This window comes from Artemia franciscana, chromosome 1 (assembly GCF_032884065.1).
Source record: "Artemia franciscana chromosome 1, ASM3288406v1, whole genome shotgun sequence".
Classification (NCBI taxonomy): domain Eukaryota; kingdom Metazoa; phylum Arthropoda; class Branchiopoda; order Anostraca; family Artemiidae; genus Artemia; species Artemia franciscana.
Genome location: NC_088863.1, coordinates 11,588,267 through 11,607,495, shown reverse-complemented (window position 1 = coordinate 11,607,495; position 19,229 = coordinate 11,588,267). Strand labels below are relative to the sequence as shown.

At 35.5% G+C, this 19,229-nt stretch overlaps 1 protein-coding gene across 3 annotated transcripts in view; it reads left to right on the top strand.

The window, feature by feature from the left end:
* The window catches only part of LOC136025567 (uncharacterized), a 42,823-nt gene extending 27,541 nt beyond the window's left edge, over positions 1 to 15,282 (top strand). For all 3 annotated transcript variants that reach the window (XM_065701599.1, XM_065701597.1, XM_065701600.1), the window contains exon 4: positions 14,812 to 15,282. The gene's annotated coding sequence lies outside the window, so the exon portion shown is untranslated. The remainder of the gene's footprint in view (positions 1 to 14,811) is intronic.
* The last annotated feature ends 3,947 nt before the right edge of the window (positions 15,283 to 19,229 follow it).

The following is a 19,229-nucleotide window of genomic DNA, read 5'->3' as shown; positions in this document are numbered from 1 at the left end:
ACAAATTATTTTATGGTCTTTCCAAACATCGGGGTAGTTTATCTGACACTACCCCCCTCCCCCTCTTGAGATTATTTCAGCTTAGGGTAAATGTTTAGTTTCGTCACAAGTATTCTAAAGTGTGTATTACTGCATATAGCAAGATTCTGATGATCGCATATTGTGTCTGTGTTATTATTAGAGAAGCGCATTTATTTTTTACCTTTCTAAAATCCCCCTTCAATGAAACTAAAAATGCGTAAAGTGGGTTTGCTTACAGGTAACATTATCTATAGAGCGAAGCTCCATGAGCCCCGCTGGCAGCGGGGTGAGGTTTATATTCTATATTTTTTCAAAAAAGTGTTAAAAAAAACCTCAGACTAGGTTTTTATGGCACTTGGTATTAACCAAGTGACATATAGCAATCGCCAATTCCGTCGGTCTGTCTGTCGGTATGTCTTGCGGTCTGTCTGTCTGTCGGTCTGTATGTCTGTCGGTCCCGGTTTTGCTACTTTAGGCACTTCCAGGTAAGCTAGGACAATGAAATTTGGCAGGCATATCAGGGACGGGACCGGCTTAAATTAGAAATAGTCGTTTTCCCAATTTGACCATCTGGGGGGGGGGAGTGGGGGGCCGGTTAATTCGGAAGAAATAGAAAAAATGAAGTATTTATAACTTGTAAATGGGTGATGGGATCTTAATGAAATTTGATGTTTGGAATGATATTGTGTCTCAGAGCTTTCATTTTAAATCCTGACTGGATCTGATGACATTGGGGGGAGTTGGAGGGGGAAACCTAAAATCTTGGAAAACACTTAGAGTGGAGGGATCGGGATGAAACTTGATGGGAAAAATAAACACAAGTCCCAGATACATGATTGCATAATCGGAACGGAGCCGCTCTCTTTGGGGTAGTTGGGGGGGGGGGGGTAATTCTGAAAAATTAGGAAAAATGAGGTATTTTTAACTTACAAACGGGTGATTGGATCTCAATGAAATTTGATGTTTATAAGGATATCGTGGCTCAGAGCTCTTATTTTAAACCCAACCAGATCTGATGACATTGGGGGGGGGGGAGTTGGGAGGGGGAAACTTAAAACTTGAAAAACACTTAGATTGGAGGGATCGGGATGAAACTTGGTGGAAAAAATAATCACGAGTCCTAGATACATGATTGACATAACCGGAACGGGTCTGCTCTCTTTGGGGTAGTTGGGGGAGGGGTTAATTCTGAAAAATTAGAAAAAATGAGGTATTTTTAACTTACAGAACGGGTTATCGGATCTCAATGGAATTTATATTTAGTAGGATATCGTGTCTCAAAGCTCTTATTTTAAATCCTGACTGGATCTGGTGACGTTGGGGGAAGTTTGGGGTGGGGGAACCTAAAATCATGGAAAACGCTTAGATTGGAGGGATCGGGATGAAACTTGGTGGAAAAATAAGCAGAAGTCTTACATACGTGACTTACATAATTGGAACGGATCCGATGTATTGGGGAAGGGGGGGGGGGGGGTAATTCTGAAAAATAAGAAAAAAATGACGTATTTTTAACTTACGAAGGAGTGATCGGATCTTCATTAAACTTCATATTTAGAAGGACCTCGTAACTCAGATCTCTTATTTTAAATCTCAACCGGATCAAGCGTAATTGAGGGGGGGGCAGTTGGAGGGGGACCGGAAATCTTAGAAAATACTTAAAGCGGTGAGATCAGGATTAAACTGGGTGGGAAGAATAAAAACTGTCTAAGATACGTGACTGACATAACCGGACCGGATCTGCTCTCTTTGGTGGAATTGGAGGGGGGGGGGTAATTTTGAAAATTGAGGTATTTGTAACTTACGAAAGGGTGACCAGATCTTAATGAAATTTGATATTTAGAAGGATCTTGTGCTTTAAAGTTCTTATTTTAAATTCTGACAAGATCCTGTGACGTTGGGGGGAGTTGGAGGGGGAAACCGGAATTCTTGGAAAATGTGAAAATTGGGGTATTTTTATCTTACGAATAGATGACCGGATCTTAATGAAATTTGATATTTAGAAGGAATTCATGTCTCAGAGCTCTTATTTCAAATCCCGACCAGATAATTTGACATTGGGGGGAGTTGGAGGGGGAAATCTTGGAAAAACACTTGGAGTGTAGGAATCGGGATGAAGCTTGGTGGATAGAATAAACAAATGTCCTTGATATGTGATTGACAGAATCGTACTGGATTCGCTCTCTTTGCGGATGTTGGGGGAGGGGTTCAGTGATTTGGCGAGTTTGGTGCTTCTGGACGTGCTAGGACGATGAAAATTGATAGGCGTGTCAGGGAGCTACACAATTTGACTTGATAAAGTCGTTTTCCCAGGTTCGACCATCTGGGGGGCTAAAGAAAGAGGAAAAATTTGAAAAAATTAGGTATTTATAACTTACGAGTGGGTGATCGGATCTTAATAAATTTTGATATTTAGAAGGACATCGCGACTCAGAGCTCTTATTTTAAATCCTGACCGGCATTAAGCCTCTTATTTTCCTTTTTAAATCAATCTATTGATTCATAGAATTTTGTTAGAGCTCATACCATATGATCTCTTGGCTCTTAGCTCTTCTCGCCTCGTCAAAAGTGCCATATGAGCTCTTGTTGTTAATACAAAATATATATTTTGTTAATACAACATATAAATACAAAAATATATTTTAATATTTATAAAAGCAATAAATATATTTTACAATTATAGTAGAGATCCTATTTATATAATATTGTTAATATTAATGTTGATATAAATTGTTAATAACAATATTGTCAATAAAGGAAAATATTGTTAATAAATGATTTTTTTTTATAAATTGACTTGCAAACTTGGGAGACAGGGGGGTTGGTGGTGGCTCATCAAGATTTTGCGTTGGGCACAAGAGAGGCCAGAACCTGTTGACATTTGCTGGGCTTTGATTGGTTTATTTTAGTTATTTTTAAGCTGATAAAAGGTGAGACTAATTATGAAGAAACGTCACATTTACCGCTTTATATCTGATTCAATGCAATCCAATGATAAAGCATGCGGATATTTATAACAAGCAAATTTTATAACTTTTATAAATTTTAAAACTATAACTTTTTTATAATTTTATAACAAATTTATAACTCGCAAATTGTTGCTGATTGCCTTTGTCAAATCACGTCTTTGTAGCTTGAGAGCGATCTATACTTGCTTAAAAAATAGGAAAAAATTTCTTTTTTCACAGGGTTTCAGTCAAATTTTTAACACATTTTTCAATTAAACACAAAAAAAATAATGTAAATTTCAAATTGTAATTCGGTTGGTTGATATAACCGAATTTTAGCCATCAAATGATCGGAAAATATTACTTTTCTATTCAAAAACTAAAACCACAGGTCTACAGAAAATAAAATACCAAACACTTGCATGGAGAACACAGAGCTTATGATACTTGTGTTTCGTATTTTTTGTGTTATTTCTTTTGTATCGAATTTTTTTGCTCGAAGTTTTAATATTTTATTACATTACGTGGCTGTCACGACTAAAAGTTGTGTCTGACACTTCCTCGCTTCTAAGATAATTGCCAAAACTTTTTTTCAAGGGAGAATCTGCAGGGCTCCAGGGAGGATACTAGGGGGTTTGAACCCTACCCATAACATTCGTTTGACCCGTAAAACATATCAAAAATGCATATTAACAAATTTTGATGCTTTTTTAATGTTGTTTTTGAAAAACTGGAGAATCCAGGATAGCAGATAAAAAAAACTTCTGAAATCAAAACCATAGAAATTGTTTGGACAGATACTACCTTTTTTACAATTACTTTTGTAATTTTTAACAATTACTTTTATTAATTCTACATAAAAATGAATTTACTAACAATTTGCGCCAGTTTATAATTAGGAGAATTTTTTCAATTTTTTCAACTTGAAGACGGTCATTATGATCAGTAAGAAACTGGAGGGTCAAGGGCTTAACAGCTTGGCAGAATATTTCATATATAGGTTTATGCGTAAAGTTTTCCGAATTTTATTTATAGGATTAGAGTAAGAAAGGGAATTACCGAATACATAATTTGCTTGTGATTCAGTATAATATTTATGTCCATTTAATTTATGACTATTTGAATTATTCAGGGGTGGCCAATAATCACGTCTTCCACTCTTTAGATATCTGGATAGAGTCATCTCTTTGGCTTTGAAGTCAATAGGAAGGCATCCTGCTAAAACCGTTATTGTCTCAGTTTTAGTGGATAAAAAAGCTTTGGAAATCAAAACCGTAGAAATTTTTAGGACAGATACTAGCTTTTTTGCAATTTTCTTTTTATTCAGCGCTAACAACCATACAGGTATTGCATATAAAATGGTGGATTCAATAGCAGCTTTTTGTAACTTTCTTAGGGCAAAAGGCTTAAGACCCCAAGTGGTTCTAGCGGCACATAACAATTTTGTTGAATATTGTCTTGCGACCTCTACTTTACTTTCAACGTGGTCATCTTTACATGGTATCTTACTTTATCAGTTATCAGTATTCTATGACTTAAAAACTGAGATTAATTTATGGGATTACTCTTTTCTTAGTAAAGATGATAGCTTCGCATTTACTAACATCGAATTTAGTCTATTTTTATCTGCCTATTTCTCAAATATTGTAAATACCTTTTTAGCTGTATGATCTAAGAAATTCGCATCTTTAGAAGATATTAAATTAAAAAAAACTAGTTTTTTTTAGCTGAAAGTAAGGAGCTACATTAAAACTCAAAACGAACAGAATTTACTCCGTGTATGAAAGGAGCAGTTCCCTTCTCAACGCCCCGCTCTTTATGCTAAAGTTTGATTGTTTCTCTCAATTCTACTTGATTAGACAGTAAGAAACTTTAGCGTAAAGAGAATGATAATTTTCCTCAGTTGCGTGAATTTTCAATTTTTTTAATGCTCTTCTGTAATTTCGCTTTAATTCAGTTAGTTCTGGGGTCCACCATCTTGCACACTTGGAGTTTGGGTTTTTTCTCAGGTATAACGATTTTAATTCTGATTTGTATTCCAATCCACTTTCTTGCAACTGGACCGTGGATCAACTAAATTTATGTTGGAGGAGTTGTCAGTAGAAAACCTTAGCTTAAAAGAAATATGCCCGTGACCAGAAAGACTGGGATAACTTAAAACTTTCCAATCATAAATATCACGGGACAAACAATTACCGACAGCTTTTACGTTCTGTCTCGTGATGTTCATTCTTGTATATGTTGCAACTGTTGGATCATTTATAGTGACCTACTTGCAAAAGATAATTCCATTTCCGCCACTCTTCCGTCCGTAATGTTATTAGAAAGCCAAAGAGGGCCTCTGACATTAATATACCCACCTAAAATTAATGCAGACGAATTTCTTACTGTCTCAATCGGATGTGGACATAAAGAGAGATTTTCGTAAGAAGGAGGACAATAAGCTGACACAACTATAAAGGTCTTTTTACGAGTGTAAATAGATACAAAAGCGCATTAATTTGTTGAGACACCAAAATGTAGACCTGCTGTCAGCGTATTTTAACAAAAATTGCTGCGCTATAAAATCTTTTTGAAGATTTTATAGAAAAAACAAATATAGTTTGATGGTACAGAGGAGACTTTTAAATTTGTATTTACATATGTAACTAGTATAACATATGGTTTAATCATCTCAATAGTTTTATATAATTCTAATAAAGCTACATACGAGTGTTGTAAATTAATTTGAAGAAATTATAAACTATTTACGTAGGATACGGACGACTTAGAATAAGCCTCAAGACAATTAAATTTTTCTGGTAAATTGACTTCTAGCTTTTTACATATATGGTTAACTTGAACTTGGTTAAATTTTCCGTTTCTGTAATAATGCATTTTCTTTTCCGGTAGTTGGTCAAGAGCAGTTGGTATTAACTTATGTGGACTTCCTATATCGAGATCTTCCCCTGTTATATATTCAGCTATTTGCAGGATCTGACAAGCTGAAAATGTTAGGTCAATTGTGCTTAAGCAATTAATTTGAGGATTCATATATGTTAATGAACTAAATCTGGTTCATCATAGATAAAATTTGCAATATCCTGTCCTGACCTATTTTGACTATCATTTGATTCCCACAAAAAGAATTGCCGTTAAAATCCCCACATGGGATCTTAATTCCCTCCAATTTCTGGTTCACGAGGTCAAGAAATTTGCTATAATATTTTGCCCATTGCTGTTATAAATGTTGCTGCCTTATAAACTGCACCATCAATTCTAACACAATTTACTATAACGACTTCTAAGTTTATCATATCATTAGTCAAATGTAAAATTTCTGTTATTTAGAAATAATCTTCATTTATCGAAATTCCTCCTCCACTTTTTCAATGTTGACTTCCTGTTTTTCCCGGTTTATTCTGGCCATTTCATTTCGCTTGAAATTGGTAATAGTGGGGTTGGACCCCCATGTCTTCTGTAAACATGCTATCGTAAGGTGTTCATCACGTAACATCATCTTGAATACAATTAATTTTGACTTATTCAAGGTGTTGCAGTTTAATTGCCAAAATTCACGCTACTATCTGTGTTATTCTGACTAGTCCCTTGATCCACTCCCTGTTGTTGGTAAAAAAATTTCTTCTATTTCAGATCCTGTTTCTTCAGGAACAGTTTTTCTGCAGCTCTTTTTTATTTCTTTAATCTTCAACTTTTCATTTAATACAATTTTCATTGTACTTATAAGGGGTTTTAATTCTTTCTGGATTTGTGTAGTTACATTTATTTCTCGATTTTCAACTGTTGTCGGTCTTTCTTGTTCTGTTATTGCTATTTCAGCATATTTCATTTTGGCTTCTCGCCACGGAACTTGATTCTTGGATGCAATTTTACTTATTTCAAGGAAGCCTTTATACGAAATTGTTATCCCCACTGATGTGGTCTGTGTTGTGACAGTTTCTGCGTTTAATTTGATTTTGGGTACTATTTTCTGCGGAGTGGCCTCTGCTGGCACATTTTCCACAGGTCTTTGTGCTATTACGGCATACATCTTTCGCATGGCCAAATAATTTGCATTTAGTACACCTTTTAGGTTTAGTGGCCATGGCCTGACAGAATAACTTAGCGGCCCAATAGTAACTTTATCTGGTGTTGTAACAAATGAGAATAATATTAAAGATTCAGTGGGCTTCAAATCCTCCCCAATTTTATTTAGAAGCTTCTTAATTTTTGGAATTCCGTATTTACTTTTCAGTTCAATATCTTTTTGTTCCCCTTCTTCTAAGTTAATATTTTCGTACAAAGTACCAACTTTCTTAAGGTGGTTTACGCTTTATGGTCATGATACTTCAACGGGGTATTCGTAAATGACTGAAGGGTCTCAAAATCATCGAAGTCAATTTTACTTGTTTTGGAGAGCCAAAGGCATGCGGTAATTTTGTTAATCTTATGGCCTTTTCCATTTTCTTTTAGTTTGATTATTGTTGGTACAATTTCTAGGCTATTCTGTGAGTTATTTCTTCACTTATGAGAGATACAAACTTTTTGGTTTTTAGCCATCCCTCTTGAATCCTGTTTTCAGGCACCGGTGCACGTTTGAGGCAAACGTTTTCAGGCACACGATCAAAGACGTGTATTAAGCAGGTTTGGTAAATATTTGTCTTCAGGTTCTCTATGTTCAACCCAGTGGGAATTTAAACGTTTTCAAAAAGTTCGTGGTAACAAACTGTAGTAAGGAGCGACCCGGCTCAATAGTAACCAAAACTCGAAAAAATTGAATTTTGATATCAATAGCTACATCAAAAGAATCGCATTTTAATGCTGATTTTAAATATATAAGTTTCATCAAGTTTAGTCTTACCCACCAAAAGTTACGAGCCTGAGAAAATTTGCCTTATTTAAGAAAATAGGGAACAACACCCCCTAAAAGTCGTAGGATCTTAACAAAAATGACACCATCAGATTCAGCGTATCAGAGAACCCTACTGTAGAAGTTTCAAGCTCCTATCTAGAAAAACGTGGAATTTTGTATTTTTTGCCAGAAGACAAATCACGGGTGCGTGTTTATTTGTTTGTTTTTTTTTGTTTTTTTTCCAGGGGACATCGTATCGACCAAGTGGTGCTAGAATGTCGCAAGAGTGCTCATTCTAACGAAAATGAAAAGTTCTAGTGCCCTCTTCAAGTGACCAAAAAAATTGGAGGGCATCTAGGCCCCCTCCCACGCTCATTTTGTCCCAAAGTCAACGGATCAAAATTTTGAGATAGCCATTTTGTTCAGCATAGTCGAAAACCATAATAACTATGTCTTTGGGGATGACTTACTCCCCCACAACTCCTGGGGGAGGGGCTGCAAGTTACAAACTTTGACCAGTGTTTACATATTAATGGTTATTAGGAAGTGTACAGACGTTTTCAGGGGGATTTTATTTTTTTTGGGGGTGGGGCTGAGGAGAGGGGGCTATGTTGGAGGATCTTTACTTGGAGGAATCTGTCATGGGGAAGAAAAATTCAATGAAAAGGGCGAAGGATTTTCTAGCATTACTATAAGAAAACAATGAAAAATAAACATGAAAACTTTATTCAAATGAAAAGAAGGAGTAGCGTTGAAACTTAAAACGAACAGATATTATTACGAATATGAGGGGTTCAAATAATACTTTAGCATAAAGAGCGAGGTATTTAGGAGGAGATAAATACCTCGCTCTTTATGCTAAAGTATTTTTAGTAATTTCAACTGTTTATTCTACGGCCTTTCTGATTCAGGGGTCATTCTTAAAGAATTGGGACAAAACTTACGATTTAGTGTAAAGAGCGAGGTATTACCGAGGGTACAAACCCCATCGTATACATAATAAAAATATAAGGTTATGAAAGTTTGTTACGTAAGTTAATTCTTAAGTTACGTATATTTTTTACTAATAAAAACCTTCGTTAAAAATTTAAAGTTTTAGTTGCCTTTTTAAGTAACCGAAAAATTGGAGGGTAACTAGGCTTCCTTCTCCACCCCTTATTTCTCAAAATCGTCCGATCAAAACTAAGAGAAAGTCATTTAGCCAAAAAAGAATTAATATACAAATTTCATTTTAATAATTTATGTGCGGAGAGCCAAAACCAAACATGCATTAATTTAAAAACGTTCAGAAATTAAATAAAAAAAAAACTAATTTTTTTAGCTGAAAGTAAGGAGCGACATTAAAGCTTAAAATGAACAGAAATTACTCCGTATATGAAATGGGTTGTCCCCTCCGCAATCCCTCGCTCTTTACGCTAAAGTTTGACTCTTTGCCACAATTCTACTTTTTAAAACAATTAAAAGCTTTAGCGTAAAGAGCGAGGGATTGCGGAGGGGACAACCCATTTCATATACGGAGTAATTTCTGTTCGTTTTAAGTTTTAATGTCGCTCCTTACTTTCAGCTAAAAAAATCAGTTTTTTTTTATTTATTCGTTTACGGGCTCGAAGCGTGTTGGACATGTGTCTGTCCGACTTTGGATTGGAAACATTTCTGGATTTGGCTCAAATCCAGAAATGTTACATTTGGAGTGTTAATGTTCTGCCTGCTTTATTACGTATTTGCTTACTCCTTACTTTTGCTATTCCAGTGTGCTTGTAAGCAACGTTCGAATTTTTCCCACAAAAACGATATATTTCCCCCTAAAATTTATGCATTCTAATCTTGGGTGGGAATTTGGAACCCTAGTAATGTTGAATTTCCATTAAGTGAATAAAATGATCTCCATACTTTAACAAAAACTGACGAGGCGTTTGACGTGATGAAGTATTTTATTATTTAGGAATCGATTAGGTCTAGGAATAAGAATCAACAATCCTGACCACGTCTGCTCTGGCTTGAAAATTTTCGATTTGGGATAAACAAGAAAATATTGTAATTGTAAATATATTCTCTACTGTCTGGGCCGTATCCAGGATTTTGGGTCCAGGGGTGGGGGGGGGGGGGGTAAATACTTTAAAAGCTCATCAAAAAATTTGTATACGCATTTTTGTTATGTTTTTAAGATTTGGATAAACTTTGTTTTTCTTGAGGAGGGGGGCCAAACCCCCTCCCCCTCCCTAGATACGGCCTTACCTACTGTCTGGCTAATTGTGCTTACCTAGTACCCTCATTTCTAAGATGAAGAAAAATATACTAAATGGAGCGACAGCGCAGGTCATAATGCTCCCAAATTAATGAATCAAAGAAAATAATGTTATTCCAAAATCATGCCTTGTGTCCTGGACGGGAACTAGGACTTTTGTTTGTGGGATAATTTTGTTCGGGAGAAGGATTAAAAAAAACAACTTCAAAACGGGACAAAGATTTTCTTTTACTTCTATGTTGTTACTTTTTTACGAGTCGAAGAAACATTTCTGGGGGGGGGGTCGAACCGGGTGAAACCCCATCCTGAATGCAGGCCTTCTTGTACAAAAAGATAATAATGAAAATCTTACTAAGCTACAGAGTAAGTGTTGTATGTCTTAGTATATGGGCCATATTTGTCAATCCTGTAGTTTATTAAACAAAAAAAGTTTTTTTTAATGAAAGTAAGGAGCGACATTAAAACTTAAAACGAGCAGAAATTACTCCGTAAATGAAAGGGGCTTTTCCTCCCCAACGCCCGGCTCTTTACGCTAAAGTTGGACTCTTTTTCTTAACTCTACATTTTAAAACAGTAAAAAAATTTAGCGTAAAGACTGGGGCGTCGAGGAGGAAAAGCCTCCTCAGTGTCAATGTAATCAACAAATACCGTCAAATATAAATCGCAGTCCTCGTGGGAGGGGCTGCAAGTTACAAACTTTGACCTGTGTTTACATATAGTAATGGTTTTTGGGAAGTGTACAGACGTTTTCAGGGGGATTTTTTTTGGTTCGGGGGGAGAGTTGAGGGGGGGGGGGTCGTACGTAGGAGGATCTTTCCTTGGAGGAACTTCTCATGGGGGAAGAGACTTTCAATGGAGAGGGAGCAGGACTCTCTAGCATTATTAAAAAAACAATGAAAAAATAAATATGAAAAGTTTTTTCTACTGAAAGTGAGGAGCAGCATTAAAACTTAAAACAAAAAGAAATTATTACGCATATGAGGGGTTTACCTCCTCGTAATACCTCGCTCTTTACGCTAGAGTATTTTTAGTATCTAGAGTTAATAAAAACATACGAATATAGAAGTTTGCATATAAAAAGCAAAAATCACTGATTCTTTTCCAGATCAGGAATAGTTATCCCTGATCAGGGATAGTTGTATATAGGTCCATCGGCTGCCGCAACCTACCGAATCTGCCTAAAAATATGAATTAAAGTCACAACAAGTAATTATAAAGTAAAATGAAAAATAAATAAAATAATGGTTACCAAGATTATAATTTTAAAGCTATTTAATACCATAGATTAGAGATCTGAAGTTGAGATGACAATGGGGATAGGACGTTTCTTTTTTTTTTTTTTATTAATATACCCTCTCAAAAACTTCCATTTTAAAAGTTTAGCAAAAACAAAACTTGGCAAATATAAATATAAATCCCAAAAACGTCAATATAAATCAACAAATCAACGTCAATTATTTTATTTACAAAGAGCACATAGATTCAATCAAGAGCTTTAAAATGATGTGCTAAACGTCCACCCATATTACTTAAAAATAGTCCTAGAATATTTTCCAATAGAATGAGCCGGTTCTCAATTTTCCAGGACTTGGGTTCGATATAATCACAGACAAAACATTTAAATTGAAACCGAGAAGTGTTACCTTAAAATTGCTGAGAATAAAGCTCCTGGTAGGACTTTCCCCCCCTGAGTCCCCAAAAATTTTCTTGGCAAAGCTCAAATGCCCAGCCTCGCCTTTTCCGCCTCTGTGCTGGTAGGCATGTAAATTTAATATTTTATGCTACGTGTAAATAGATCATTGCAATAAGAGAGGTAATATTGTCTCCCCTCCCCGCCTTCAGTGCTAAAAATCAAGGCGTTGACCAAAAGTATTCCCGGGAATCAAGAGGGGCTAGATATTAATTTCTGTCCCGCTTCCTCCTCCTTCTGTTGAAAGAAGCTTGAAGCTTCTGTTGAAAAATTCTTTTTTTATGCTTAGTGTTTTTCTTCCTTTTTGGGGGTATTTCCAAGCAGGGCTTTCTGGAAAAGAATTGAGTTTCTTTAATTTTTTGAACTATATCTCTTTTTTTTATTAAATAAATAATATGAATTGAGTTTCTGCTATTAAGGCAGGACGGACTCTCAAGGAATCTTCCTATACCTCACATGTTAAACATTTGGAGTTTTTCTTACGTTCCTGAATCAGTGATTTCGGCAGTTTTTGTGAAAAAAAAAATCAAAAAAAAAATCTGGTGAATATTTTGATCCAATCAAATGTTAAAGCCGACAAATATTTTTTTTTATAATTCCAAAATAATTATAAAACCTATTTCGAGTTTGCATTCTGGTATAATATATGCTTCCTGGCTGCAGTCCCAAATACTTCACATATTTGTGTTCCGAAGCCAAAAATTCCCCTCAAGAGACTAGATCCTACTGTAATTGGAGTGTGTGAGAATGAATAGATTACACCAAGGGACTAACCATCCTGATTGTTAAAGAGCGATTCAGTCTAGTATTAGTTAGTTGTAACTTGCTTAAACAGAATCTAGAGAATAAGTAGCGTGCAGACATCAGACTACCGGTTAATAAATACATGTAAAAAAAAATATATTGTATAAATAATTACAAGAAGAATTGCCTAATCATAATTTTGAGTGATAAACCCCTTCAGTTCAACCTTCTTATGTTTGTTTAGTTGAAGCGACGAAGAAAACTAATACCGTTGTATTTGACCGAGTTGTCGCCTAAGAAAAAGAATTGACTAGGGAGTAAAATGCTTGGACTTAGGCTAGACCTTAAGTTTCTTGTATAGCTCGAGTAGTTTCGTTTATCTCTCCAAAAATACCAGCTGTTTTAGTTTCCATAACTGAGCTGTCAAGATTATAAAGCTGGCCACTGCAAGCTAAAGTTTTTTATGGTTAAAAGTTGTTTTCTTGTTGCTTGGAAAATCTTGTTTCCTTTTGTTTCCCAGAGATGGCTCTCTGCCCCTTAAGCTCTCCAATGACAAGAATTGAACAGTTCCCAAGGTCTCACTCTGCTCTTTTTCTCATTAAAACAGAAGAAGAAAAAACAAGAGCTAAGAGCTCATATGGAATTTGTGACGAGGTCGAAAGAGCTAAGAGCCAAAAGCTCATATGGTATGAGCTCTAGCAAAACTTTAAGAATCAATAGATTGCTTTAATAGGAAAATCAGAGGCTTAATGCAGGTTGGGATTTAAAATAATAGCTCTGAGTCACGAGGTCCTTCTAATTGTCAGAATTCATTAAGATCTAATCACCCACTCGTAAGTTAAAAATACCTCAATTTTTCTAATTTTTCCTGTCCCTTCAGCCCCCCAGATGGTAGAATTGGGGAAAACGACTTTATCAAGTCAAATTGTGCAGCTCCCTGACACGCCTACCAATTTTCATCGTCCTAGCACGTCCAGAAGCACCAAACTCGCCAAACCACTGAACCCCACCACCTAATTCCCTCAAAGAGAGCGGATTCAGTTCGGTTACGTCAATCACGTATCTACAACATTTATAAGCGTTTTCCAAGATTTTCGGTTTCCCTTCCAACTTCCCCCAATGTCAGCAGATCTGGTCGGGATTTGAAATAAGAGCTCTGAGACACGAGTTGCTTCTAAATGTCAAATTTCATTAAGATCAGGTCACCCGTTCTTAAGTTAAAAATACCTCTATTTTCCTAATTTTTCCAAATTATCAACCTTCAGCTCCCCCAAATAGAACGGGTTCGTACCAATTATGTCAATCTCGTATCTATAACTTTTGCTTATTTATTCCCATCAAGTTTCATCCCGATCCCTCCACTCTAAGCGTTTTCCAAGATTTTAGGTTCCCCCCTCAATTCCCCCCATTGTCACCAGATCCAGTCGGGATTTAAAATGAGAGATTTTAGACACGATATCCTTCCAAACTTCAAATTTCATTAAGATCCGATAACTCCTTCGTATATTAAAATTACCGCATTTTTTCAAATTTTCAGAATTAACTCTCTCCCCCAACTTCCTCAAACAGAGCAGATCCGTTTTGGTTATGTCAGTCACGTATCTAGGACTCCTGCTTATTTTTCCCACCACGTTTCATCCCGATCCCTCCACTCTAAGCGTTTTTCAAGATTTTAGGTTCCCCCCTCCAACTCCCCCAATGTCACCAGTTCCGATCGGGAATTAAAATATGATCTCTGAGACAAGATAAAATCACAAAAGTAAGTTGTTTTTCAAATGAGAGTAAACATTGAAATGAAACAGTTGAGATTCTCAGCTAATTCCTTGATATTTTGAATCCATCACGAGTTTAATTACGTAATAACTGCAAAGCCTTAATGATGATTCAGATGTAACACCCTTTTGATTATAGAACACGATAAAAATAATATCATTCCCGCCAAGTTAGCTAAATTCTATTCGGGTAAAAGCATACCAAATAAAAAAGAAAATTTTAAAACAGAAAATAATGAAAGAAGATCACTTTATCAAAGCAAGAGTGAAGACCAGACTCAAAGAGGATAGCACGGTCAGGATAGCACTTGCCATAATTATTAGTTAAATGTTCCTTTTTGTTCTTCCAGGCTTATTCTTCTTTTTTCGTAATAATTTTTCCGAAATTTTAATTTCGGACCGAATATTAATTTGGTTCTCTATTCGAGGGTTGGATTTTTGTTTTAGCCCTCTTTTTCTCTTCCTTGTTGATTTAGTCCTCTTCTTATTTTCTGTGTTTATTTTTTATTACTTCTTTACTTGTCTTTTATCTCCAATCTGTTAATGTCCTTTTTCTTTTCTAGGTTAAAATCAGAGAGCTGAGCAGTAAATTTTGAACTTAATTCTGTGTAGCCCGTATACTGTTGCCGTCTTTTTGTGTGATAGCATTCATTTTCACAGAAAAAGGCGCTGGAACAGACAGGGCTGCTTTTAATTGTAAAATTTATATAAAAATCAAGGGTTCTCAACATTAAGGTCGTTTCATTCTCCGTAAAATTGTCGTCAATGACTTTTTTCTCCCTTTTTTACATTTTAAAAGTAATAGAACCCTTTACTTTTTTTTAATAAATTATATTTTTGGCTCATCCTTAGCTAAACGAATTTACTGCTCATTCAAGCTCTTCGGCTCCTTGTACAGCCTCTGCTCCTCAGCCAAGAAATCGTATCCTAAGTCAACAAACAGTTAGACAAGAAAATAAGTTGGAGACATTTTATTTACTCTTTATCTAATAAACATTGAAAAGTTTGTTTGAATAAAACTCTAGAATTTTGTATTCTTACAGCTAATCATATACTTACTACTTGCTGCTCCTAGAGTCAGGAATTGTTTAAGGAGCCCTGATAAAAAGATCGAGTTAGTTGGGAAGGTGATCTTGCTCAAGTCCTGGAATCCTATAATTGTTTCTTACGTTAGAAAAAGAAGTACCGTATCTGTACGCTCATTAATCTATACCGCTGAATTAATAGAATAATAATTTTAAAATAAATAAAATAGACTAATAAGTCGAATATAATTTTAGAGCAATCCACTGGCAAAGCAATACTTTCAGTCTTAAATTTGATAACATGGGATTTATGCTAAGGGGAAGAGTTCAACGTCGAAAAACCCAGTGTTTCATAAGAATCTTCGTGGAAAATTAAGAATGTCCTGCATCGTCCCGTATTACTGCAGGGAATCGTAACACAGTTCATGGTTTATTTTTTAAATATATGTGAACAGATAATGTTTATCTGTCAAAAATAGAAACATTGTAAACCTATGGAAATCTGCAGAAGAAAGGTGTTAGTTTTGCTAAAATTATGCGATTAAAATGGATTTTGACATATTTAAAAAAGGGTTTTTCACAGGGCTGTTATATGGAAACAGGGGCTGTTCTCTCCTCAATATCTCGTTCGTTACGCTAAAGTTTTTTACTGTTTTAAAAATTAGAGTTGAGAGAAAGAGTCAAACCATAGCATGAAGACGAGGCGTTGAGGAGAGAACAGCCCTTTTCATATACGGAGTCATTTCTGTTCGTTTTAAGTTTTTATGTCGCTTCTTACTTTCAGTTGAAAAAACTTTTTTTTTATTTGTTTTCCTTCAAATTCTGCATCAACTGTCTTTTGAAGTAAGGAAAGTCCTGCTTTTAAAAGATTCAAAGTTTCTCCTAAGTTTTATGTCCTAATCTTTTCCTGAGCTATAATCTACTTCATTACTTATTATCTACTAACTTTTTGCTGTATTTTTCGGAATCGGTTGCTGTTTCCCGAAGACAACTATTTTCAAATATTTATAAAATTATTTGGATGTTCGTATTTTTTCATATATAAAAGATTTTGGTTTTCATTGATTTTACGTTACAGTCAACATATTAGGCAAGCAGGCATTTTTTCTGTTAACATTCCCTTCCAGCATCCAATAGTCAGGCAAAAACACTTTTCTACCAACAAAACCGCAAGGTTAACAAAATGAAAAATTTGGATTCTTGATGTCGTGGAATCACAACAAAGCCAAGCGCCCAGGATGAATTTTGTCAGTTGGAAAATGTTTAAGGAAAGAGCGATATGACCAGAATGTATTATTTTTAATTTCTGACGAGGGGTCTTCGCATAAAAGAAGTTATTGTAGAGTCCTTGAAAGGAGTTCATACGAGAGGAAATATAAAGTTCTAGTACCCATTCTAAGAATAAATGATTGAAAATTAAACCCCAACCCATCTTTTCCTCAAACACATCTAATCAAAATTTTGTTTTCATTGTTAGCATATAAGGTCTTATAAAAGGGGTTGGCCGTACAAACTTAAGAGAGGGCTCATTTAACTGGAAATTAGAAGTTCTAGTGTCCTTTTTAAGAGTCATAAATGATTGGAAGACAGTTAGCCACCCCTTCTTGTTCTCTTTTCCCCAAATGTTTCCAATAGAAGTTTTTGTATAGTCATTTTGTTAAAAAAAAGTTAAAAAAAAACAGGTAACAAGGCTTTCGGGGTTGATACCAACTCCCAAAGGCTAGGGATAAGAGTTGCAAGTTATGTCTCAGGGGCATACAAAGCTTTTATGGAAAGGGTGGTCGTTAAAACTTTAGAAGAGGCTTTTTTGATTAGAAACTATAGTTTTGTTCTCTTTTAAAAATCAAAAGTAATAGGATGGGAGCTAGGCCCCTCCCGTAGCCCTCTTTTCTCCAAACGTATCTCATTGAAGTTGCGATATACCAATGTAGTTTAAAATAGTTCAACGAACATTCAGGTCACTATCAAAGTTCATAGAGTGCAGAGCTAAACAAGTTTTCAATTGAATCGGATATAATCCTTGCTGAAATTTCATAAACTTGTGTGAAAAGCCCAGCGCATATTACAAACATGTATACGTTTGGGGTGGCATATTTTACTATTGAATTTGATACCTGTAGTGTCCCCCTCGTTACTGCAGATCGTAAAAGGGTAAAATACAAACCGTTTGATCTTGTTCTAACTTCATTTTAGAGATACCACTTATGGCCATCAGTAGTTATTAAAATTATAAGGCAGGGCATTAATCTGAATTAGAAGACAGAGTTGACCAACTTGACCAGGATACCTAACTTGATACTTTATCTACGGTAGGAAACCAAACCCCAATATGGTATTGATGGAATCTTAATGGAGTGAAAACACAAATAATGCACTCTCAACATTTTATAAAGAATGGACCTCTAAAAGGCTAATCGTTTCCATATGCCTGCTACTCAAACTGAGAATGTGAAAATCGCCACCGTTCTGGTCAAATTTTCAAACTTGGATATTCCTGGAAAAGTGTTTGCAGCAAAAAGTAAGCTCGCAATGTCAGGTGTATTTGTTTCGGAAAACCTAACTAAAAAGCGTCACGATCTATTAAACGCGGCTTGTAGCACCTTTGGCCCAAGAAGTGTTTGGTCTGATCCTGGACAGGTTCTTGCCAATGTTCCGGGTGAAACTCTTATTCGTAAAATAAATTATTTGCATTAATGCATTAGTATGTGACTTGTTAATATTTTTCTTGATTTGCAAATACCTTCATCAGGTCATTATATTTCATTTTTTCACAATTTCTTTTTCATTTCGTTTTATTATTTTTTTTCTTTATTTATTTAATAAAATACCGTAAAATACCACACAAAAAATACCGTACGCACCTGGAGAGACTAGTCCTCTAAAGGAATAGTACTTTGACTCATTCTTAGAGTACTTGTACCAACGTTATTTTACAATGAATCAAAGTTTTCAAAATTTGCTTACTGAGAAAGAAATTACAAAATAACAGTGGCTTGCAGCCAAAATGTAATTAATGACACTTCGAATTTTAGTGTTTTAAATAGCACAACAATCTGACAAGTGTCTGAGATCAGTGGGGGGGGGGGGCAAAGGTTAATTAAAAATGATTCAGCCTCACAAGAATAAAAACATCATAAAACACGTTCCATCAGAGGCAACGCTATAGTGTTGCCTATAGAAAACACAATAAGGCTCAAATGTTTTATTTTTTTTTCCACAGAGGCACTTCATATGGAAGGGCTCGTCGTATAAACTTCAACAGGGACTCTTTCGATAGAAAATCGAGAGTTCTAGTGTCCTTTTTAAGAGTCAAAGTAATCGGAGGACAACTAGCCCCTCCATGCCCTTTTCTCCTCAGATACATCCAATAAAAATTTTAGGTTGCCATTTTGCTAAAAATTACTCAAAAACCACATAACAAAATCTTCAGGGTCGACAAAACTCCCCGGGGCACAGGGACAGGAATTTTAAGTTATGTTCTGGGGACTAATTTGGTTCTTTTAGAAGAGATGCTCGACTAAATTTCAGAGAGGGGTCATTTGATTGGAAATTAAAAGTCAGAAGGTTGGCCTTTGATGGCAAAAATGGAATCACACGACCAAAGAAAACTTCAGAAATGAAGTTCTATTGCAGTCAGAAGAAGGAAAAATAGTTTCCAAACGAGGAATTAGAGCCAGTCTGGGGGACTACTCAGGTTCAGGAAGAATTCCCTGTTGCTGCAGAAATTCTGGAGGGAGAGTAGATCAGGAAGACATGCTGTTTGTTACTCCCTAGTGAAGAAAATCACTAAATCAACAAAAAATCACTAAACTACAGTGTTTTTCTATCACCGGGTGACAACTCTGAGTCAGAGCAACCGTTCACGGATTTGCAGGACCTTTATATGTGTTTATATTTGATCCAAAAAATTTATTTTCCCGTTCACTTTAAGGTTTGAATGAACAAAAATATCTATA